This window comes from Dysidea avara, chromosome 1 (genome assembly GCF_963678975.1).
Source record: "Dysidea avara chromosome 1, odDysAvar1.4, whole genome shotgun sequence".
NCBI lineage: Eukaryota > Metazoa > Porifera > Demospongiae > Dictyoceratida > Dysideidae > Dysidea > Dysidea avara.
The window spans coordinates 3,925,826-3,942,041 of NC_089272.1; the positions used below are offsets into that span (position 1 = coordinate 3,925,826).

The window sequence follows — 16,216 nt, forward strand, 5'->3', positions numbered from 1 at the left end:
CATTGGCTTTTTCATGGGTTCTCTACATATACATATACATGTACACTAGATGGCGCAATGAGAAGAATCTTAACAGGAAACATGTTGAAGATGATGGCTTCAGTCTATATACTAGTAGTTGACATTTTGAAGATAGTGTGGGATCATGGATTACTTCACAGAGAAAGAAGCACCAGGCTAAGTGAACTTGTAATAGTTACGATTGTACTCAAGTGGGTATAGTTAATGAAATAACAAAATAATGTTAACAAAATACAAGCAAATCAATGTGACCTCGAATCACACACATGCAGCATTTACAATCACATACAACAAAAGGTAAGGGGTGACTTCTCACTTGGCAACTACTGTACTTAAATGTAAGTTCATTGTAAGTGTGGTTTATAAACAAATGTGTTTATAACAACACTTAATTGCCACTATACAGAGTTTGTAGTAGCAGTTTTGTAGGTAATAAGAAAATACCCAGTCACATTAAGTTCTATAATGTCGATATTACTGACCTGTTAATGGTAACCAAGCAACCACGCAGCAGGTAAAGCAGAACTATAAGAATCCATATAGTGTAGTGATAACTAAGCAACATACACCCAATGATAAGAGTTTCAGTATCAGTAAGAATCTCAACATTATACAGGTTTTTGCAATTGAATTCGTCGCCTTTGCAATTGAATTCGTCCCGTTTGCAATCGAATTCGTCCCGTTTGTAATTGAATTCGTCGGTATTGCAATTGAATTCGTCCCGTTTGCAATTGAATTCGTCGGTATTGCAATTGAATTCGTCCCGTTTGCAATTGAATTCGTCGGTTTTGCAATTGAATTCGTCGGTTTTGCAGTTGAATTAGTCGGTTTTGCAATAGAATTCGTCGCGTTTGCATTACAATTCGTCATAAACAAAACGGCTCCAAGAAACCAACCCGTTCATTAAGAGATGAACTATTTATGCCTTGGAGAGTTGCACTTGAGACACTAGAAGGTAATTGAAGCTGGTAGTACGCGAAGCTGAAAGCTGTCTGACAAGTTAATTAGCTTGCTCGCGAGTGACCACACCCATCGTGAATGGCGTAGTAGAGTTTGGAATGTTGCTGGAGAGGCTGTAGAGGAAGAATTATTGCCTTATAAAGAGTTGTTTACTACTGTTGTACTTGAACAAGTTCTTGTAGCAGCTGCTACATCATGTTTTCGTGTTTGCTCCAGCTGCCATTCTTGTTACGGACGAATTTAACTGCAAAAGCGACGAATTCAATTGCAAAACCGACGAATTCAATTGCAAAACCGACGAATTCAATTGCAAAACCGACGAATTCAATTGCAAACGGGACGAATTCAATTGCAAAAGCGACGAACTCAATTGCAAACGGGACGAATTCAATTGCAAGGTCGCCGAATTCAATTGTAAAAACCTGTAATATTCTATGGCATCACTAGTACATGCTATTTACTATCAATAACATGACAACTAAAATTGACAGTTTCTTATCAGCATAATATATATATGGTTATGAAATAAGAGTAACAACTTTAAGTTATTACAATGTACATGTAAGATTGAATACTCCTAGTTAATACACTGCAAATTATCATAGTAACACACGTGACACCAGCATGCCATTTATTAAATCCATGCAGGGGAATTTTTGTCATTCATACCTGATCAGTTACTGTCCAATACCACCATAACAGATACTTTAGAACTTGACAAGTATTCAGGGGGAAAACTAGACACTGACCAAATAGCACCTCCACAATATTGTTTAAATCTTAAGCCTTACTATTTGAGTTTATTAATTTAGGGATGAATGTTTCCAAAATAATCACAAAGGAAAGAAAGCAAAGATAAATATATAATAGCAATTGTTTTAGAGGTGCATAATACGGATGAAGTAGGCATGAAGCTGTTCTGAGTGTATATAAGATAAGTGTTGATTCTATTAATTGTTGATGTTAAATAGATGATAAGTATTGCATGTTCACTACATTTAGGTTTGGCTTCATCAAGTTTGAATGGGTTTTTTTAAATTTCAGCTTAATACACGTTAGGTACAAAGTCGGCTAGCATTGACTAGCACATCAAAGCAGCAGCTATGGATACTTTACAGAATCTAAGTATCGAAAGGCCTTGCTCCATTTCTATAATAATATATAAGTCACAAACAAGATGATACATGGGATAATTTTAGCAATGCATAAACTGACAAGTATAATATACTACAACGTTAGCATAGCAGAGTCAGTCAAGAGCCACCTGGCTTATTTAAATTGTTCAAACACAGTAACGTTTAGTAGAGAACCTGAAATTTTAGAGCCCAGCATGGATGAACTCATAAATTTGTTTCATCATGAACTTGGCAGCAGATGATTTCCTGAGGAGCATTACTATACATTAGCGGAGGAGCATCAAGGTTCAATCATCTTGTATCCTGCAATCAAAATTCAAAACACAGGAAAATCTAAATGACAATACACGGTTACACGAGTTGCGTATTGCCAATATAGTACGACACAAGCCGATCAATGATACGAAATATCACACTTACGAGCATGTATCACCGTGGTAATTTCACCCATCGATGGAACGTGAACAGACCTTATTTGTATTTCTGTATTTAACTAGACCTATGTCATTTAGCAAATATGCCATTTATTAATTATAATTACTTATGTAGGGATCGACGCATCGATATCAGACACTGGACGAGGAGCCTACACTACCTATAAAAGAAACCGAGCTCGGTAAGAAGACGTCCAGTCTGCTGGAGTGACACACGTGGATAGTCGCACGATGAATCTTGCGTGGGGGCCAGAACCAGCTGCATAAGTGAAACCTCCTAGGCAGTGCTGTTTCGTTACAAATCGGACAAGGCCATGGCCAGTGATTGATCTCTATTACTGTGCTTTTACTAATTGATAAAAACTTGTGATGGTTATCACGTGATCAGTTGTCACCTTATGATGATTGAAATTGTTATTGTCAGTAGCACCGCCCTAGTCTCGAACCCAGACCCTTTCGGTCTGGGTCTTCCCTTCAATTACTTGAAGTTACTGGGTCTGATAAAAGTACATGCCAGTGTGAATTATTGAAGGTTGCCCAGCAATTCAACGATCGGCAGCAAGGTTATGTTACAAGGACTACTCTAGATTCTCAAGTGTTTCATTAATGTTAGAAAATCTAAACTTACCTACCCTAGAAAGCAGGAGGAACAGAACCATAGTACAGATGATGTATAAAATCACTAACAACCAGGTGTGTATTCTAAATGTAGGGTTTCCAACTCAAAATGAGAAGGTGCTTTCTTTTGTTGTTTCTGGAGATTTTTACACAGACTGACCTTTAAGATAAAGCAAACAAGTGCTAGTTTATTATTGGATTGCTTGCAGCATTGGGTATCAGCACATTTTTAATGCACAACATATCCTAAAAGTGGCCACGTGACCAAAATACCATATTAATAGCTACATTGGACAGCTTATTTGAAAACTCTTTGTATTTTAAGGTGATCTAGGTTACAATTAGCACATTTTGTACCTCAACGAAGACTTCTACATTTTTTAGTGCTATAGCACATCCTGTATAGCTCTGTAATTGGATTGTTTGCCACGTGACCAGTTTTTGGATATTTACAGTTAAAACCGCATTGATATTGAAAGCAACAGACAGTTTAACAATAAACTGGTGATTGTTTGTTATCTTAAAGGTCAGTCTGTGTGAAACAAACTAGAAACAATGAAAAGAGCTAAGGAATCATGCCATTTTGCAGTGGAAATCCTATATCATAAGATTTTTGGTCACGTAACCACTTTTTGGATATTTGCATGTGGTAAAATTATGTTGATATTGAATGCTACAAACTATTCAATAACAAATTAGCACTTTGTTTCATTTATCTTAAAGGTCAATCTGTGTGAAAATATCCAGAAACAACAAAAAGAAGCACCTTCTTATTTTGAGTGGAAACCCTACTAAATGTGTCCTATTCCACAGAAATGGCTACTCCAACCAACTAGATACCAGAATTGATAGTTTTAAATTTTCCTTTTCCCCTCTACAATCAAACTGTGGAACTCAATCCTCCCTCATATAGTCAACTCCCCCACACACGATCAGTTTTGTACCCTCTTAGATAATTATCACAATCACACCTGTGCGTTATAATCACATTGATTTCTGCACAGCACACACAAAGAATAATAATTCATCAAATAACATAGTTCTGGCAAAGTGGTTTCCTGTTTTGACCGTACTGTAATTTAAGTCTTGTAGTCATGTTGGTGTATTTGGCAGGACTTGCCAATGGCTTTTAGCACTTACGTACTGTAAAACAATATTACTATGACATGACTGAAGTTGAACTAATTAGCACAGGCAGGTGGATATATCAGTGCTAGTATAGCACCCCCTTGGCTAAGATTTAGGGACTGGTGAGCATCTGTATTCTCTGTGCTCCACTTTGTAGTACTAAAAAATGTAAGGCTACTCCAAATGAGGCCCCTGTCCTCTGCCTGCATCAAGCTTCGGTACCTGAATTATTATTTCTAAATTATTGTGGTACACCGTACATGTATAAATGGAAACCTTGATGGAAACTTCTCAAGACTTGTTCTATTTTAAATAACAAAAAGCACAAGAAGCCTCATTCTAAGGCTCACTACCTACATTATATCCTGATCCTGGTTTGATTTTATGATTGATGTTGAGGTACTCTGCAGTCACATATTATAATAACTGGTTTGGACATCAATCTCCATACAACTTGGATGTGCAGTGAATTTGTCGAAAAAAATCTTTCAAATAGGTCAGAAATGTATCACATATATGTGTTGCTATATTGATTGACACTGACTCAAGGTTTTGCTAATTACTCTAAATAAATAATTTTACATAAAGGCTGTATAGTAGACTACTGTCTATGTAGTTTTCATCTGCACAGAGACAACACCTTGAACACCATGTATGCCTGTGAAAAGTAATATCATTTACACAACCATCACAGTGTTTGCGTACCTCATCTCAGTGGAAATCTAATCAAAATATTCTATGGATACGAGAGAGTTAGTGACACACAGTACACACACACAGAGTACACACACACACACACACACAGAGTACACACACACACACACACACAGAGTACACACACACACACACAGAGTACACACACACAGAGAGTACACACACGCACACAGACACATGCAGTACACATGCTCAGTACACACACACACACGCACTCACACAAACACACACAGTATACACACACAGAGTACATGCACGCACGCACGCACGCACACGCACACATAATGCAATGCTAATAAGGTACACCATAGGACACTTATTTATGGTCACACTTCTATTTCTAATTCATACGCATTACAGTGGGGGCTAAAGACTCTCTCCCAATTAATAATATAGAGGGGGCTAAGCCTATCCAATTAAAATACTCTAATAGAGCTTTAGATATGCTAGTAAACTACATTTTCTAAATTTAAGAAAATCAATAGTTCCAAAATCCTTGTTGGGGCAAAGCCCCTAGGGAGAGCACATGTAGCAGCACCAGCCCCAAGGCCTTTTTGACTCACACTTCATACATACCATTATAATTTCCTGTTATTGTTGCTTGGTGTATTCAATGCTATTCATATAGCATTTTTGATGATCCAGATGAGACGTTTCAAGACACCAAGCTACTTGTGCAGTACATTGGTGACCCTGAAAAGAATTACAAAATATGCAGAATTATAAATATAATTGTTACAAATTACTGAATATATTGTAAACAAAACATAATTGCTTTTGAGGAACCATCATGGTCATAATGTTTTCAGACTAGCCACTGTGACTCGCAAAGGTAACTAGTAGTAAAGAATGTTTAAACTTTGCGAATTACTGAAAATTCTACAAACCAATGAGTGCCAAGGTACTAAGTCCACTGTTTAAACATACACCAGAACATTTATGATACAGGTGGCATTGGTTGAACTATGTAGGTTTACCATTGACACACACAGTTACTGACAGGCAAACAAGTATACTTGATTGCTGGAAGAGTGACCACTTAAAATGCATACATACGTATGGGAAATATGAGAAAATATTTTGGGACAGCCATACAAAGGTGACCAATACAAAAGGGACCATGGACAAGCGTCGTCATCATTAGCATTAAATAGTATATACATGCACTTTTATACCCCTCAGATCAGGACACCTCACTAACAAGTCCACCTTGATAATCGGGACACGTGTTCATTGTGCCCCCCCCCCTCCCATGTATGTGTTGAGCTGGATTCTCAAAAAGCAGAAGTGTAGTTATACCTAGGCACAATAGGCGCTGGTGCTCATGTAGTAAGTCCAGTGAAAGTGGCCATTTCAACTTCCCGGCCATAACTCATACATTCTCTTCTTTTCATATTTATCAGATAATTTCCATATAATGCCTAGCATCACATTTTGACATTTAAGCAGTTGAAGGTTGAAAGTTCCAAGGAGGGTTGTGCTAGTAAACTACTTACAGGAGCTATACTGGATAATTAAATGATGGAAAACAGACTAAAGGCTCAGTTCTACCATTGTCTGTAATGCACGAGGAAGATAGGGTTGGAGGAGTCACAGTCACTGCTATTCATTGCTAATTGAGCTCACTGAGCTGTAGTACGTATAACGTATAAAGAGTCGTGTGATAATAATAATAAAGTGAAAAAAGAAGTTAATAGTTCCCACTGTTAGAAGTCAATCTGCTGCGATCATTTAGTTTCAGCTTGTAAATTATTCATGCAGTAATTTTAATAGTGTAGCATAATAAGCTGCATCATCAGCTAGCAGTGTAGTATAGTTAGCTAGGTATATGAGTATGCACTTTTTAACAGATTTCAAGAACTAAAGAGTCCATAGTTGAGTTTCAATAGCTTGAATGTGGGGACAATCAGACCTTGTACCTGGGCAGTTCTGAAGGCTACCGACATCAAATCAGAGATGGACTCAGTTCTGATACTTTTTTGCATTAGTGAATTTTCTGCCAACAATTGTGATCATGAGTGCATTATGACTGGATGAACACTTTTATCAGAAAATGCCCTCACACCTTCAGATCATGGTCCTAGTTGGCAGATGGATGGGTGAATCAGTGTATTAACTTCTCACTTGGGGGATTTAAAGGTGGTCGTTATACAGAGGTGGCATTTTTAAGGAATTGGTTGCTAAGACAGGTTCCACTGTACTTCATACAGACTATACAATATCACTGTATTCTCTCACCTTTATTACCTTCCCAGCATTTTTGACCAGGTGTGTAAATGAATAGGGGCTATTTAACACTGCTGGGCATTTATTTTAGATAAGTTTACTGACCCAGGTAGCAAAATTTAATTGGACTCGTGAACAGCATTTATAATTGTAATGCATGTTGACCCATAGTCATGAACATAACACACTACTCATGCACTTTCATCCAAGAGTTTACAATAGAAGCTAGGCTCGTCTTTAAAGAAAAAAAAAAACATATACTACATATTAAAATAAACATACATCATCTAGATGTTTCTTGACAAAGCAGCCTAAAAAGAAACATATAAGTCCATCACACTGTACATGCACCATGACACTGACGTCCACATACAAAACTATAGACTAGGGTATTTCCGTGATACACGTGTCCATGTATGCCTCGCATGTATTAAGTATACAAGCGAGAGTTTGTAAAATTCGGAATAATGGGATAAGTGAAAATTAAATTCTAAACCTCGTGCTGTCATTTTTACTCTATCACCCCATAGCAAGTAGTAGTGATAGTAGAATACCAGAACAGTACTCAGGGTAATCTTCAAATAAAATGTACACAAAACTATTTACTCTACAACAATCTAACTATTAAAGCTTAACAACTTTCGAATACACTTCACTACACATTCACTACAAAACCACTGTATACGTTCTTTCTGCTACACTTGCTTATACCACCTGTCACATATTAAATTTATTATAGTTGGCCTCTATATAGTGATGAAGGCTAAAAACAGCATTTAGTCTTCTCCCACTATTAGCAGCCATTTTATGTTTGTGATACCGTATAGCTGGTAATTTTCGAAAGGTTTTTATTTTCGGATATTTCGAAGAGGCCCTTCTCTTCGAAAATAAATTCCCATGCCCGGTTGTTCTTCGAAAATAAATTCCCACAAGTGAAAGCAATGATCCAACTTTCGCTTGTGTATTCCTCGAGTTTTGGCTCAGTACTACAAATGATAATGGGTAAACTGTATCATCACTGTGCCAATAACCAGAAAACAGGTGATCCAGAATGGGAATTGATGCCGTCTGCTTTATAATCTATACTAGCTACGATCGAGCATGCGAGCCAGTGAATTTATTCCACTCAAAACTCCCTCAGTCTTCTCTCCAGTGCACAGGGATGGGGGTTATTCCATATCAGTAAGTCAGTTTTTGGCAAACATTCATGATTTGTGATATGAATTTCCGTTTATTTGAAATCCATCCGGACTTCGAAATAAACACTCTTCGAAATTAAAATCCTTCGAAATTCAGATTTTGCTCCTTGTGCGAAATTTTCTGTTTCGAAAATAACCCGCTATACGGTACCATTTTGTATAGACGTCATCGAGGCTGGTTGTAGTCATCTGTAGAATGTTACTGATATTTACTTACTCTGTATGATTGTCAGACATCTCATTCTTGCTGCAATAAATGTGATGTCATAGTTTAATTACATTCTACTGTTACAACTCTGTAATGCTGCTAGAGTAACCAGACCCTTCTTATTTATGCAAGCAGCTGCTTTGATGTATGCCTACATTGGGATTCTTTCTATTTTGTTACTGACTCCATGAGACTTTCTCTAGTGAGATAGCATTTTATAAAATGTCAACCTTCTTCCACCACCTGGTTGTCCGAAGGCACTTTACAAACAATAAGAGTTATATGTCTATTCCTGTTTGTCATTGGAGGATGAACATGTAAGGCCACTCCAAACAAATTCTCTGTTTGTCGTCTTGGATTCAGGCATATTTGCTTGCGGGCGGGCGGGCAGTCCATTTCCATTATTTCATTAGATTTTCAAGCCATTATTTGTCTGGCATATCCAAAAAGGTTGCATAAAAGCATGCTTAAGCTTGTTCCTTCCTTTGACTTAGACCGCGGTCGCAGATCTACCTACAGTGAGTGCCTGTGTGTCACCCCCTTGTATTTGTAGTGGCCTAATAGGCAGAGGCTGTATACCGTGCTGCACTTATGGTACAACTATATATATATACAAACTATGGTACAACAATACTCCACGTAGTCTCGTGCGCCCGATATAAAGGGTCAGTCGGGCGCACGAGACTATACTCCAAAGCACATACCAACACCGATCACCTCCAGTTTAATATACTGAACAGCCTTTTTCATTCTTTTAAATCTGTGCCACCGGCTAATTTTTACCTCCTTGTCCCTAGAGGGATAGCAGTAACTCTCATCTGATTGATGGGGTTTAATAGGAATATTTATTCGCACGTGACAGCTTAGTTGTAGTCATGGCGAGAGTCACGGCGAGAGTCACAGCGGATGCCGTGGCAACGTATTCAGATGATTTGAGAAATTCTATGGCCATTGTAAGACACAGCGAGAAATATTATGATCATCACTCCAATCAATGGCTGATTGCAGGTATGTTCTAGTACCATATATGGATATTTATAATGATAATTATAAAAATAAAAGAGAAAACGTCTTGTTTTATTAAGACAACATACATACATTTTTTGTATCCGTGGCATTCTTGTGGAACACTATTCCTGAGGACATTTTGGCACGAAGTCAGGTTAAACATTTCAGATCTAGTTTATTTTAATGTGATTGTTTAATTCTGTACTTGTATTGTGTATGTTGTTCTGTTTTTGTAATTGTATTTTTGTAACTGTAAGGGTATCACCTTGTACAGGCACATGCCTTTTGTGTATCCCTTTATACAGTTTGATAATAATAATAATAAATGATACATACATACATACAGGGAAGGAAAAGGGGCCTAGACTCAGGGCTACACAGCTAGCTGAAACACAGGTAGCTGGATCCCTGGCAACACAAAATAACCATACATTGTTTGAGTGTGTAAGGAAGAATGGTTGTTGTTACTGTAAAGCTTTACAGTGACCAGCACTGAAGGCCATGTTCTGTCAAATCGTAACATGGTCAGATGAACTCTTATCAGTACACCAGCTGCTGTATATACCCTTTTCAGGTGAGCTGCTGCCATAGCAACATCTGCCATCTTGGAGTACAACCCGTTTTGCAACCCTGGTAGCGTTGCTTTCTATAAGAGTAAAACAATACCCAGGAAGTAGAGCTTCTGCATTTCACAGCAAAGGTTAACCTGGTTAAACGTACGCTTTCCCCCACGCTACCAGGGTTTCAAAATGGGTTTTACTCCAAAATGGCGGATGTTGCTATGGCAGCAGCTTACCTGAAAAGGGTCTATAGAATATATAGTTAGTTTATACCTACACCGTAATGTTTGTGCAAATGTTTCCAGGGCAAAATCTTGCCATATGTGCTGCAGCCATAGTGTAGAGTTTTTCGGAGTTGGCTCTTATAAATCTAATTGACAAGTGTCGTGACAGAGAAAAAGTGGTTTGCTGTCAGTTACCACATGCTGTATTATCCGAGCATATATTTGTGACTTCATGTGCGAAAACCAGTCTTATCCCCCAAAATACAAATGCTGGTTTAAGTATTCAAAGTATTGTAGCTTACCAATGGCTGTAGCTATGTGAATAAGAATTTCACACACTTCCCACTAACTCCTTACCTTTAATTGTGTATTTATAAACATTGAACCCAGTGTTTGCATGTGTATGTGTGCTGTGTGTGTGTTTGTGCATTGCTTTCCTTGAAAATGAATCGTAATTATGTCTTCTTTAGATCAATGGAGAGAGTGACAAGAAGAGACATTACTAGGTGTTAAGATAAGAGGGAGGGCTGGTGTGTCTGGGTAAGGAAGGATTGTTGCCTAATTGCCTAAACAGGTGTGTGTGCGTGCGTTTGTTTGTGTGTGTGTGTGTTAGAGCTGAGCGATACTGCCATTTTAGTATCACGATCGATACTAAAGCCACTATTCACGATACTGAATAGTTCACGATACTTACAAATATGTCAATCATAGCTGGTGCTACATAGTGTATTCCTCAATATTCATGCAGGAAGTCTTTAAAAGTAGCATCAAACTAGCTACTGTCATCCTTGTTTACAGTAACAGTTATTGTGACACATGCTTTGAAGTTATGTTATGGTGTTCACACCTCTCTGCAGGGGTAACCAGGTTATGACTTACAAGGATTCTTGAGCCTAATACAGCATAGCAAATGGATTTTAATGACAATAATGTACAGGCATGGTATCACGTTAATAACAAAATATCGCAATATCGATACTTTCAAAATATCGCGATATATCGCTAAAACGGTAGTATCGCTCAGCCCTAGTGTGTGTGTGTGTGTGTGTGTGTGTGTGTGTGTGTGTGTGTGTGTGTGTGCGTGTGTGTGTGCGTGGGTGTTCATGCATATAGTGTGTGGAGAGAGAGGTAGTTTGTTGGTTTTAGACTTGAACTTTAATTTTAATCATTTTTGATTGTAGAAAGCTAACTGTTTTCCAGAAACCAGTGAAACCCCTAGATCTACAAAAGTTCCAACCCTATAATGTTTATGAGGTATTGCAAATAGTGTGAGACTGCCTAGGGGGAGGGTGCGGGCAGGACACTTTGCCCTAATTCATGATCTCATTGGTCAGACCACATACCTCATTGTAGGTAACTGATGTTATTGTTCTTGATAAGAAAAATTATGTCAATGAAACCCTATAGCTTTCATTGTGTCACTCCCTGATGGCAAATGCATCATGTGAGCTGGGTCATGTGATCTTAACAAGTACTTGAGTACCGATTTTACTACGTAAGTAACAAAATCCTTAACGAGTAATTACAGTATTTTTCAGCCGTAATTATATAATTGGGAAATAAACAGATACATGGTTTATACCATGATTAAAAAAAACCACATGTCAGCTGAAGCTAATCATCAAGTTTAAAATTAATATACAATATTTAACCGTACTATGTGAAGGTGGCTACTATGAGATGGTATCCTAAGGTCATGAAATAGATCTTAGGTATGTTTGGGACCAATTTTACATAACTTACTTCAGTACAGTTTGTGTAAAAACATTACCTTTGTATTTAGGAACTACGAGTCAATGCTACAGGTGTAGTAACCCACACCGTTTTCACAATGAAGATTTGTTTCACCCACAATTATTGGCACTTACTTCCCTAGTTTAGACCAGGTACCCAGATGTTACACGCACGCATGCACACACACACACACACACACACACACACACACACACACACACACACGCGCACACACACACACGCACACTACACACATATAGAGATACTTACATACTACACACATGCACATGGACACACGTGAACATGAACATGCAAGCACACGGACACGCATGCACTTGGAGTCATGTAATTATGTGTGTTGCATATTTGCAGGAGGAAAAGGAGCCACTAAAAACTACCAGCTGATTGTGGATTCTGCTATCAATATAGCCTCTTTTCTTGTATATTAGTTGAGGCTATAGGTTGAACCCATTTGTTGTGTTTGACTGTGTTGTTTATACAGTTTTTTATGAAGGTTAATGATTGTACATTATCAGCACTCAGTACCTTAAATTAGGTCACTTGAACTAAAAATAAGAAGTACTTAATATTGCACCATAATATGACCGGGCCTGTGAAAATAGGGCATCTTGGCACATACATTTTGCTTGTTTTATCAAAATTAAAGATTCATGACTTTTGATGTCATTATTCTATGGCCGCACAGCAACTTAAGCATTAGTTGGCAACAATAATTTTTTATTCAAATACCAAAGATGTAATGTTTTATATGATGGGGTATCTCGTGCCAACATGCCATGTTTTTGCAAGCCCTGACTAGTTGCTAACAGCAACACTGCTATCATAATGTAACTTAGCCTATTGTTGAACTCAAAATGACTTTTCAGCCTAAAATTATCAATATTTCATTTTACTGTACTTGGTCAAGAAACTAAAAATGAATGTAGAAGTGGCACAGGAATAATGTTTTAAAGTTGTACCTTGCTCCTAGAAGGAAATTTCTATAGATGATGATCTCATGGTCAGACCCCACCTGCTGCATTAGGCAGGGTTTCTGACCAAACGGTTGCTCCAATTTAGCTACAACACAATGAGGCTAAAACAATGAAAGTGGCTGTGGACACATGGAGGAAGACATCTTAATGATATTATATTGATCAAGAAAACAGAGGGCCTAGGGGTGCCATGTAGTGACAGCCACAGAGTGGTCAGTACAGGAAAGGCTTAAATCACGTGCACATGATCAATTGCAAGTATAGCATAGAAAGAAAAAAGTTCAGATCATGACATACAATTCTGGGAAGGCTGTAGAGTTAAAAGTTTTATATGAGCAGGACACATCAATACAAGCAGCCTGCCGGCAGCTGAAACAATGGAGGTCAAGAGCCATACTGATCTTCCTACAAACTATTGCAGCCAATAGATGTTGCTGGGCATTACTGTTAGTGGATTAAATCATTACCAAGTGACATCTATTAAGAATGGTAGAAGAGGGATAGTGCTAGGAGGGCAAAAATTAATAATCTGGAAGGTCAGCGTAAAGTGTATGTATAAAACATTCAGGTAAATGGAATCCATGAACAAATTAAAAACCGGCAAGACTGTATGTCACCCTAATTTGGTGCAACAAAACATCCAGTCAAGATAATGGTTCATTGTGGGTTGGGGAGAGCACATTTAGGGGTAGAAGATCCAATAATGTAGCACTAAAATAAGTCACCACAAAACAGTGGGTGGGGGTCTGGTAGGACATGTACACTGTAAAGATTAAAATTCTCACACCCTCATAGGTACTAGGATCTCAATTATACTTTACCAGAAACCATTGTGACATTTTTGTTTGTTTAGCTATATTATTATTACTCATGCATTATGACCACTGTACTGTCGGGAATCCGAATCAACAAAAACCTGAATGCATTATTCTGTTATAGAATTTTCTCTAGCTTGCATGTAGCTACACAATAAATATATTTCACAAACCTCAGCACAGATGATTGGGCAGATTGAATGGATGACATTGTAAGCCTCTCCACAGCAATATGAAAGTGAAGAACAGATGTAACAAAGTTTTTAAGGATCCACACTTTGTATTCCCCTCTAATAGAGCAGTTGTCAATACGCTGGAGATACAATAAGATTTGCTGTTTGATGTTGTCAGAGGCCAGTTTACAAGTAGCAGTGGGAGAAATACCAATTGTCTTGCCTAGAAATTTCGTACAGTTAATACTACAGATATTGATAGTATTACCATTAGACATTGAGAACTCTGTAGTGGGCACAACACGATGGCCATTAAAATGAAGGGATATGCATTTGGGAGGTTGAAACTCAAAGCAGATATCAGCAGCTTTCAGCACTAATGAAGTAAGAGCTTGTTGATGTGTTTGTCCTCAGTCTATAATTCTGTGAGTCTATAGCTAATTCTAAAGAAGAGGTGCATGTTGGTGACAGGGCCTGTGAAAACAGGGTATGTGGGCACAAACCACACCCTGTCATGCTACAGGTTATATCATCTCAGTAGAGTATTCATTAGATGCCTGAAGATTGCATTGCCATTGCACAAGTTACGTATGAGTGGCCTATAGTCACAAAATGAACTATTACATAGCCGTTGCAGCTTTCGTACATATGGGATTATTAACACTAAACTGAACTGAAAACATTAAGCTGTAATAAATAATACTTTGCATCATGGTATGGCAAGAAAGAGAAGTCGGTTAACTAGTAGTCTAGTTCATACTTCTGTTCTAATCAGCTTGAGAAAAAAAACAAAAAAAACTGAAAAAGCAAAAAGAGCGTGCAGGAGTAACCCTCCACTGCTTCAAAGACCTTCAATATTGAGAGGAATTATAGTGAAACTTCACCACTAGTTCATTGTCTTGTGTACTTTTTGAGGAGTTAAGGGAGGAGACTGGCCCGTTCCTAGCCTGGGTTCGAACCCTGCCAGCACCACACTGACTGCCTTCACAGCCAGCTTACCTCGACACTAGACACTAGCGACACGCTTGGAAAGCAAGCAAATTTAAGAGCTAAAGCCTTGTGACTCAGTGAGGGAAAGCTACTAGTAAATCTGCTGAGCTGGGAGGACTGAGTCAAGCCAGCTTACCTTCAGTTAAACAGCCTTGTCTGTTTAACTGAGCGGTGGCTAGCTAATTGCCGGCCTTCCATGCAAACTGATTGAATGTCATTTGTCATTACTGCTATTATTGTGTACACACACGTAGAGAGAGAGTACTTACAAAAGTACATACTTGCATTCTCTTCTTATCCAATTTAGCTTGATGGTAGAATTGGGCTAAACGGGAGGAGGCATAAGAAAGTGGCCAAAAAGTTAATTACCTATTTTTAGATCAAAAGGGCCATCTTCTTATCTTGGCCCCCGAAGCTCTCAGCGTTCAAGCTGGGTAGAAATTAAAGCAGGGAGGAGGGTGGGGCTGTCAACCTTAAAGGCAAACAGAATCACAAAAGGCTCCTTTATGTATGTCATGCATGCATGATCTGATCAAGGTCATCCATCTTATATAAGAGGACATGATGCACACTTTGCTAGCTATGTTTATGAAGAGAAGGCAATGCAGTTACCATAGAAACTGACCAGACTATATATGATTGCCAATGAGGTAACTGGCTTGTCAAGTAGTGTATATGTGAGCTTTATAATTGCCAATTGTTTTCATCAATAAAATGTATAGATATAAATTTTAAGTGGAAGCTGTAAAGAAAGCAAATGGTTACCATGGTAACTGAGCAGACCACGCTTGCCAATGAACCCATGTAGGTGGAAATTAATGTTCTCTATAAGTGCATGGTAATAATATTATTTTTGAGATCAGTGGTGGTAACTCATAGCAACATCAGCAATGTACATTAGAGAGATAATTGTGGCACAAAAACATGCTGCTGTACACAGGTGGATTACATATGACGTACTGTCACAACACTTAATTATATAATTCAAGCTTATGCAAGTACCTATCATAGCTTCAAGTTATACATCAGATTTGCGTGACATCACTGACATCATAAAAGTAAGAATAAATATA

General features: G+C 38.1%; 2 long non-coding RNA genes across 4 annotated transcripts; one reads left to right on the forward strand and one right to left on the reverse strand.

Annotated features, from left to right (window-relative positions):
• The first annotated feature begins 2,471 nt into the window (after nt 1-2,471).
• On the forward strand, nt 2,472-12,708 carry LOC136253540 (uncharacterized). Of its 2 annotated transcripts, none has more exons than XR_010700164.1 (4): nt 2,472-3,244; nt 10,907-11,010; nt 12,220-12,322; nt 12,543-12,708. It is a non-coding gene; the product is annotated as an uncharacterized lncRNA (long non-coding RNA). The 2 variants fall into 2 exon arrangements; XR_010700163.1 differs by lacking the exon at nt 2,472-3,244 and adding an exon at nt 9,467-9,652.
• On the reverse strand, nt 4,831-14,981 carry LOC136253534 (uncharacterized). 2 transcript variants are annotated; one of them, XR_010700162.1, is made up of 4 exons: nt 14,154-14,981; nt 5,588-5,704; nt 5,003-5,033; nt 4,831-4,955 (listed from the first exon to the last, which is right to left on the reverse strand). It is a non-coding gene; the product is annotated as an uncharacterized lncRNA (long non-coding RNA). The 2 variants fall into 2 exon arrangements; XR_010700161.1 differs by lacking the exon at nt 14,154-14,981 and adding an exon at nt 9,349-9,623.
• Between the last annotated feature and the right edge of the window lie 1,235 nt (nt 14,982-16,216).